The sequence below is a fragment of the Bubalus kerabau genome, chromosome 12 (assembly GCF_029407905.1).
Source record: "Bubalus kerabau isolate K-KA32 ecotype Philippines breed swamp buffalo chromosome 12, PCC_UOA_SB_1v2, whole genome shotgun sequence".
NCBI classification, from domain to species: Eukaryota; Metazoa; Chordata; class Mammalia; order Artiodactyla; family Bovidae; genus Bubalus; species Bubalus kerabau.
In genome coordinates this window covers 16,314,037-16,323,896 of record NC_073635.1, presented here as the reverse complement: position 1 = coordinate 16,323,896, position 9,860 = coordinate 16,314,037, and positions in this window count along the sequence as shown.

Genomic DNA, 9,860 nt, shown 5'->3' with positions numbered 1-9,860 from the left:
ATTCATTGGAAGGACCGATGCTGAAGCTGAAGCTCCAATACTTTGGCCACCTGATGCAAAAAACTGGCTCATTAGAAAAGATCCTGATGCTGAGAAAGATTTAAGGCAGGAAGAGAAGGAGACAACAGAGGATGAGATGGTTGGATGGTAAACTGACTCAATGGACCTGAGTTTGAGCAAGTTCCAGGAGTTGGTGATGGAGAGGGAAGCCTGGCATGCTGCAGTCCATGGGGTCGCAAAGAGTCAGACATGACTGAATGACTGAACTGAACTGATCTTGGGAAAATGACAAAGATGAGATCACGGGAGTCTCATCCCCAAGTGACCAAGGTCCCATACCGTTGTAGATGACATTTTCATTTATAAAGTTATTCAAATTTCCCTTTTGACCTCTTGATCGAAACCCTGTAAGGAAGGCAGGTTTTTCTCCCATTTAGATGTAAATAAATGAAACACAGGATGATGAGGTGAGACCTCAAAGACATTTGGGAAGTTGAAGGAAAAGGCCACTTTTATACACTCTTTTCTAGAGGGAAACTTGCCAACTCCTATCAAAGCACAGGCCAGAGAAATGTAAAGAGAAGACAGCCCTTTGATCCAGGAATTTTATATGAGAGAATCTATCCTGAGAAATTTTTACATATTAAACACAAAAAGTACATACATAAGATAATTTTGTGGGAAAAAAATGGACACAGTTTAAATATTTTTCAACAGAGGGAATGGTTTAGTTCCTATTATCTATTGCTACTTAACAAACTAACCCCAAAATCATGCCCTACATGAACCACTGCTTCATTATCTTTCATAATCTTGCAGGTCAGGAATTTCTAGAGGGCATATCAGAAAAGACTCTTCTCTGTTCACCATGTCTGGAGCCACAGGGTCTCTCCATTAGGCCACTCATATGTGAAGACCTCAGAGTATTTGGATGTGACTCAAGGCTTGAAGAGATTGTTCCAGCTTCTTCTGACCTTGCATCAGAAGTCACAGAAGGTCATTTCTGCTGCACTCTGCCAAGCAAGTCACTTTAGTCAGGCCAGATTCAAGGAAGGGACTGACCCCCTTCTTAACGGGAGGAGTAGTTAAGAACAGGCAGCGTCTTTTGTCTTTTTGTTTTGGTTGTGCTGTAGGATCTTAGTTCCGTGACCAGGGATTGAACCCACGCTCTTGGCAGTGAAAGCATGGAGTCCTAATCACTTGACCACCAGAGAAGTCCCTAATTAGTGTTCCATTGAGAACCCATAAAGTTCTACACATATGTGCAACTATTTGGGGACCTGCCATAAGGAAGCAGAGACGAGTTAGGTTGTGGGATATATATATTGCCGGGAATTCCCTGATGTTCACTGGCTAAGACTCCACGCTTCCACTGCAGGGGTCACGAGTTCAGTCCTTGGGGTTCCTACAAGGCACAGCGTGGCCATGGTTTGAGGAGTCTTTCAGAAAAGAGTAAAGGAAAGGAAGTTTCCAGAAAGGGATGTGTGACTGTTTTCTGAAATTAAGAACGTGAGCATAAACACCACTGCTGCCGCTGCTGCTAAGTCGCTTCAGTTGTGTCCGACTCTGTGCGACCCCACAGACGGCAGCCCACCAGGCTCCCCTGTCCCTGGGATTCTCCAGGCAAGAACACTGGAGTGGGTTGCCATTGCCTTCTCTGAGCATAAACACCATAGCAGCCTGGAAATTGAGCAATAGCTGGGCCAACTGTAGAGGAAAGAAAGGAAAGCTAGAGGGACTTCTTGGACCTCAGGGGATTGACCAAGAATTGGAAGCCACCTCCACTGGCCTCTGCTGGTATTAATTCCCCATGTAGTGCTCATTCAGCTTGTGACTCCCTGCCAGGGACCAGTAGGTTATGGTGTAAAACATGTAAATATGTACTAGCAGTAAATCTAAAATAACCGAACCCTGACACAGGTCTAAAGTGGTTGTCCCCACCTCCCAAAGTAGATCCCTTCCTTCTCCTCTCCGCTGGATGTGGGGAGAGGGGGTACTGGTCACCTTTGGAGGACTCCCCTGGGTGGAAATACGCTCTCCAGCCTTCTGTTTTAAAATGAACAGCCTGTTGGTAAATGAGGGATGTTTTGTTTGGTTTTGATGATTAAAAACAAAACAACCAAAAAGCAAAAACACATCTCTTCTTTTTCAAATTAAATAACCTTCATGATTATGTCATGGCATAACAGGCAGATATTCACCTGAAATAACCTAGATCCTGCATTTTAAAATTTTCATCTGCAGATTTTTATTAAATGTGACTGGCATTTTGTTGACTCGAACTGTAAACTTGAAACAGGGGAAGGAGGAGAAAAAAATTTTGCCACTTTTGCTTCATGTCCCCCTGCCCCGACTTCCTTACTGGGTTGTGAGCTTGCTAAAGAACAACTGTGGGTGAGCCTCCAGGGCCAGCTAGGGCTGCCCGTGGTTTCTGTGGTCTGGCTTCCCTTCCTTCCCCTCCTCCAAGTCTGCACATGCGCCTCCGGGTGGCCGCGGCAGGTGGGCGGTGCTGCGGGGGCTCGAGCGCCAGTGGCCGGCTCGCCCTAACACCGCAACAGCCATGCAGGGCCCGCTCCTTTCTGGGCCGGAATAGCGACTAGGACCGCATGTATCTGTACCAGGCTGCCTGGGGATACTCCCGTCCTTGCCACAGAAGCTGGATCCAAGGCGGCCACGACCCAGATCCCCGCCGGAAAGCATCAGCATCCCAGCCTGGGGTCTCTTTGGAGGGTTCGTTCCACAAGCCTCTGGTTTGTGGTTCATCCAGTCCGCCATTTCGCATGATGTACTCTGCACATAAGTTAAATAAACAGAGTGACAATATACAGCCTTGATGTACTCCTTTCCCAATTTGGAACCAGTCTGTTGTTCCATGTCTGGTTCTGTTGCTTCTTGACCTCCTGAGAAATACAGATTTCTCAGGAGGCAGGTAAGGTGGTCCGGTATTCCCATCTCTTTAAGAATTTTCCAGTTTGTTGTGATCCACACACTCAAAGGCTTTAGCACAGTCAATGAAGCAGATGTTTTTCTGGAATTCTCTAGCTTTTTCTATGATCCAGCGGACGTTGGCAATTCAAACTCTGGTTCCTCTGCCTTTTCTAAATCTAGCTTGTACATACCATTTGCATATAAATCAATCCCTGTTCTTCTATAGCTTAATTAAAATAGCGAGGGAGGTGGGGTAGAAGCTGAAATCATGTGGCAATCCTAAGACAATCATGCTGATGATTCAGAAAAAATATATACATATATGTATATGAAACAAAAACACACTAAAAACACTGATCAAAGGCTTTGGTTCCAGAAACACCACATAGCAACTTCCCTGATGGTCCAGTGGCTTAGACTCCACACTTTCATAGCAGGGGGCATGTGTTCGATCCCTGATCACACAACTAAAATCCTGCTTGCCAGGCATCGTAACAAAAAATCGAAGAAAAAAAAAATGCCACACATTATATCCTGCTGCTCTAAAGGCACAGATAATGGTGAACGTCCCTATTACGTGCTATAAATGTCTAGAACTAAACATTCTAAAGCTGTATCTTTGCTTCTTTAAGACTTTTCATCCATTAATGTCTTAGAATAGACCCCTGGAAATGGAAAACTGTCCACGGGACAAGAGTCACGGGCGTTCCAGATCAAGAATGGGAGGAGAATGTGGAGGAGATGGGAGATACCGATCCCAAGACCTCCTTCCGGTCTACCTCAAGGTCTCGCCTCGGTCAGCCCCACTCGGTGACTAAAATCTGACCACTGCCAAAGATCCCAGCCAATAATGTAACATTGCAAAAACAGCCGATGCTGTAGCATCAGGCACCTCTCATCTGCTCCTTACTTTACCCAGTAGGTGAAGCTTAAGTGCCAAAACATTAAATCATAGCATCGGTGAGGAGCATGGATTAAACATAAGGCTTCTCAGATTTATGCGTTCACTCCATGGCTTACAATGAAGTAACAAGATGAGATCATTTGAAAGAAAATATTCTTATGGCACCCGCCTGTCTGCAACTCCCTCTTGCATTTTTCAGAGCATGGTAATTTGAAACTGTTGAATTTCTTCCTACACAATCCTTAATTTATTATGAGAATCACTTCTCTTAGTGTTGGTTTTTATAGCTTCAACAAGTATTTGAAGATCTGTTTGCCTTTTCAAATTATTTCTTTGCTTACTCACTGTATCAGTTTCTCCTTCTTACATCAGTGATCTGTATAAATCACTTTAAATCTGGACAATTTACTTAAATAGTAAGTTAGGCTTTATTTCACAACAGAATTGCTTTCTTAGATCAGACATACGGTCCCCCAGCTTCCAATTTAGAATCAAGGCATATTTTGAATAAAGACATAACTACTTGCCAAGATTTCAACCTCAAAAAGCTATGAACTGCATGTTTACTAGTAATAAAATTTAAAGAAATGGAATAAAAAGCATTATTACATTATGGTGCTAAAAAATAACTTGATTTCCCAGCCTTGCTTCTTCAAGTTTAGGGGTGGTAACCATTTCCCACCACTGCTCATATCTAGGTTTTCTAACAACCATGGTCAGTCTCTTTAACTTCATTCGAGTCTTGACATAAAGTCTGCTTCTTGATGGGAACTTGTCCAAATACAACCTTTTCATTCTATCCCCCAAGTCTCTTAACCTTTCATATTTCCCATCTCCTTGTCTCAAGCTGTATACACAGAAATTTCTTAAGATCTGTTTTACAGTTTACCATTGCTCTCTTCAAAGAATTGTCTATTTTTTATCTTCCACAAACTTTATTGCTCTTTAAAAATGAATCAATACAAGTATAGGCTTCAAACTCTCAGTACTGAACTAATTCCCTCTCATTGAATTAATTTTTTTAAACTAGGAACCCTAGGGGAAAGAAGTCGCATCAGGATTTAAAGGCAAATTGCCTACCTATTTAAGTCTAATGATGTTCTTCAGTCATGAAGATTTCCAAAATATTGTAATTTTCTAAAAATCTGGTTATATTTTTAATTTGCTTGGGCATTTTTTGAGACTTCTTCCCTGTTTGCTTCACTCCTTTCGTTTCACTAATTTATATTTGTACGAATCATGCTTTTACATTTTCCTGAAAATCATCCTTTAACAAGGGGAAGTACAAGGTAGGCTGGATCTCACCCAGGATGCAGAAAAGAACTCCCTGAAAAAGAAAGACCGCCCTGGTTGAGAACGGAGGAGCACTCAGCCATTTGTAGTTATAACCAAATTGCTGGACCCTTTCCAGGCCTGATTCAAACTCCACAGTCTCTTCTATCACTCTTTTTAAAAAAGCATTTCTTATTTTTGGCTGTGCTGGGTCCTCCTTGCTCCAGCTGGGCTTTCTTTAGTTGCGGCAGGCAGGCTTCTCACTCAGCGGCTTCTTTAGTTGCAGAGCACAGGCTCTGGGCACAAGGGCTTCAGGAGCTGCAGCTCGCGGGCTCTAGAGCTCAGGCACAGGGGTTGTGGCGCACTGGCTTAGTTGCCCCGTGGCACGTGGACTCTTCCCTGACCAGGGATCAAACCCGTGCCGCCTGCATTGGCAGGCAGATTCTTAACCACTGGACCAAGGAAGTCCTCTTTCATCACTCTTAGAGAAGAACTTCAGGTTGCTTCTTGCTTGAGTCTCTGTGAAGGGTCTCTGGACACAATGAGATAAAGTCAGAAATTCATAACTAAAGGAAAACTTGAAAACTCACAAAATTGTGGAAATTAAACAACACACTCTCAAACAAGGTATCAGTAAAGAAGTCACAAGGGAAATGAGAAATACTTAGAGACAAATGAAAGTAAAGCACAAATAAATGGAAATACATCCCATGTTCATGGCTTTTAAGTCTTAATATTATTAAAATGTCAATACTACCCAAAGAAATCTACAGGTTCAATGCAATCTTATCAAAATCCCAATGATGGTTTTTGCAAAACAGAAAAACCCATCCTAAAATTCATATGGAGCCTCAAAGGACCCAAATAAGCCAAAACAATCTTGAAAAACAACAATAAAACTGCAGGATTCACATTTCCTGATTTCAAATCTGAATACAAACCCACAGTAATCAAAACTGTGGAACTGGCATAGATAGACCCATGAAGATACAGAAATATATCCTCACATATATATTGAAATGATTTTTGACAAAACTATTCAATGGAGAAAGGACAGTCTTTTCAATGGTACTGGGGAAACTGAATATCCACACACGCAAAAAGGAAGTTGGACCCTTATCTAACACCATATACAAAAATTATCTCAAAATAGACCAAGGACCTAAATGTAAGACCATAAAGCAATAAAGCCCTTAGAAGCAAACTGGATTTCATTAGGTTTTATAATGTGTAGCAAAAGGCACTATCAAAGAGTAAAAAGGCAACCCACAGAATGGGAGAAAAGATTTGCATATCATATATCTCGTAAGGGATTAATATCTAGAATCATATAGAGAACTGCCAAAACTCAACAAAAAGACTGAACAATCCAATTCAAACACAAGTAAAGAACTTGAATAGACATTTCTTCAAAGATATACAAATGGACAACAAGAACAGCAAAAAAAAGATACTCAACACCACTAATTATTGCTGCTGCTAAGTCGCTTCAGTCGTGTCCGACTCTGTGCGACCCCATAGGCGGCAGCCCACTAGGCTCCACCATCCCTGGGATTCTCCAGGCAAGAACACTAGAGTGGGTTGCCATTTCCTTCTCCAACGCATAAAAGTGAATAGTGAAAGTGAAGTCACTCAGTCGTGTCCAACTTTCAGTGATCCCATGGACTGGCAGGCTCCTCTGTCCATGGGATTTTCCAGGCAAGAGTACTGGAGTGGGGTGCCATTGCCTTCTCCGCCACTAATTATTAGGGAAATGCAAATCAAAACTACAATGAGATAACACCTCACATCCATTAGGATAGTTACCATTAAAAAAAAAAGAAAAGAAAACAAGAAGTGTTAGCAAGGATGTGGATCAAGTGGAACCCTTTGGCACTGTTGGTCAGAATGTCAAATAGTACAGCCCTTATAGCAAACAGTATGGAGTTCTTAAAAAAATTAAAAATACAATTACCATATGATCCAGCAATTCCACTTCTGGGTATAAAATCAACAGGACTGAAAGCAGAGTCTCAGAGAAACATTACTACATTCATATTTATAGCAATATGATTTATAATAGCTCAAACATGCAAACAGCCCAAGTACTCACTGATGGATCAATGAATAAGCAAACTGTGGCATATGTGCATAACAAAATAATTGCTCAGCTTTTAAAAGGAAGCAAAATTGAAAAACATGGAAGACCTCCTAGAGACTGAAAATAGAACAGGGGTTTCCAGGTTTGGGAGGAAGGGAGAAAATGCAGACTTATTTAGTGGGTACAGAGTTCAGATGGGACAGTTATGGGGATGGATGATGGTACACTTAATGCCACAGAACTATACACTTAAAAATGATTAAAATGGCAAGTTTTTAAATGCATATTTTACCGCAATTGAACTGAACACTAACACATTTCATCTGTGTCATAAGAGAAACTGGGTAAATAAAGAGCTCAGTAAGAAATAGCACACACAACGCTCTTACCCCAATTCTCAGACTCCTTGGCGACCTTAAGATAATGTTTACCACATAAGAGTCCCAGAAGTGATAAACAAACCTTCGCAGGTTGCTTCCATTTAACATGGCAAGTATTTTTGGTATGATCTACTCTGCAAATTTGCAGTAGGAAATGGCAAGCCACTCCAGTATTCATGCCTGGAAAATTCCATGGACAGAGGAGACTGGTGGGCTACAGTCCATGGGGTCGCAGAGTTGGACATGACTGAGCACACAGGCACGCAAACACTCTGCAAATTATTGTGTTAAAACAGCACCAAGTAGTAGAGCGAATTAAAATAGTGATGCAGGGGGATTTCTCTGGTGGTCCAGTGGCTGAGACCCCACACTCCCAATGCTGGGGGCCAGATTCCATCCTTGGTCAGGGAACTAGATTCCACATGCCACAGTTAAGACAGGTGGCACTCGTGGTAAAGAACCCCCCTGACAGTGCAGGAGACGCAAGAGATGGCATCGATCCCTGGGTTGGGAAGATCCTCTGCAGGAGGGCACAGCAACCCACTCCAGTATTCTTGCCTGGAGAATCCCTTGGACAGAGGAACCTGGTGGGTTATGGTCCACAGAGTCGCAAAGAGTTGGACAGACTTAGCAATTAAGCATGCATTCATGCTGCTACTAAAGATCTTCCATGCCATAACTAAGGCCCGGTGCAGCCATATAAATAAAAAATGAAATAAATATTTAAATAAAATAATGATGCAGGAATTCCCTGGTGGTCCAGTGGTTAGGATGCCACACTTCCATTGCAGGTGGCACGGGTTTGATCCCTGGTCAGGGAACTAAGATCCTGCGTGTCACACAGCCCTCTCTCCCCTGCACCAAAAAAGAGGTAAAGTAGTGACGCAATTCAAAATGAAGCAGTTCTTGGATGTTCATAACCCTGGCATTAACTGTTAGATGCAGACTACTTTTAAGTCGAGAATCACTGGGATTCTCACGCATACATTCAGTGGAGAAAGGTAACAGCTTACATTTTGTCAGTTTCTGTTTCCATAGAGAATTGTGGGGTGTTTTAGAAATCTATTTGCAAGATTATAATTGATGAAGCAAAACCTCTTAAATGAAAATGTAGTGATCGCTCTACCATATAATACAATGAAACTGCATATAATATGAAAATCATTATGTCAGGGGGAGTCTAAAAATTGTATTAACATACTCTGGTGTTTACAGACTAAGTATGTACATGATACACTCTTCTAGAGGTTCCCCCACTGTCCAAAAAAGAAAAGTTAAAAAACTTTTAAATTACAAAAGTACTAAGTTTACTGAGGAATAAGAAGTAGTTAAAACTGAAATAAACAAGTTTCCCATTTAACCTTTCAGCTCAATTTTATGTTTGACAAACATTAGGTATACTTTACAAACACAGTTAAAATGCAAATAGTCTGCTACACACACTGCAACTCTCACTTCCCCCAATTCCCTTCACGTATATGTACTTTGAACATTTGTATTCCAAATTAGTCCTTTTTAAGATTTTTCTTTAAATGGCAAAACATGAGTTTTCAAACCAACCAATACAATTATGCATAAAGAAAATATCAGTAATTTTCTACCCTGTGATGATTAAATTTTGTGTCAATTTGACCTTGCTACAGTGCCCAGATGTATGGCAAGTGCTAGTCTAGATGTTGCCATGAAATTATGTGCAGCTGTGGATAACATCTACAATCAGTTGACATTAGGATAACACTCCATATTGGCCTTCCCTGGTCAGGAATCTGCCTGCCAATGCAGGGATCACGGTTCAATTCCTGCTCAGAGATCTCACACGCCGAGGGGTAGCTCAGTCTGTATTCTACATCTACTGGGCCCAAGCGCCACAGCCCAGGACTCACAATATTGAAGCCCGTAAGCCCTGGAGCCTGTGCTTTGCAACAGGAGAAACCACCACAACGAGAAGCTCCCCCTCATTGAGACTAGAAACACCCTGCGTACAGGAACAAAGCCAAAAATTAAATTTTTTAAAAGCATGTAAAAAAAAATTACACTCCATAATATGGGTGGGCCCCATTCAATCAGTTAGAGATCTTAGGAGGGAAAAACTGGTTTCCCAGAGAAACTCAAGACTAAAACAGAGGGAGGTCCCTGGCAGTCCAGTGTATTCACTGCATCAAGCTGCATGGCACAGCCAAAGGAAAAAAAAAAAGACAAATAGAAACCCTGCCTGAGTTTCCAGTCTTCTGTCCTGCGCAACTGCCCTACAGGTTTTAGACTTGCCAGCCTCCCACAATCACATAAGTATATTCCT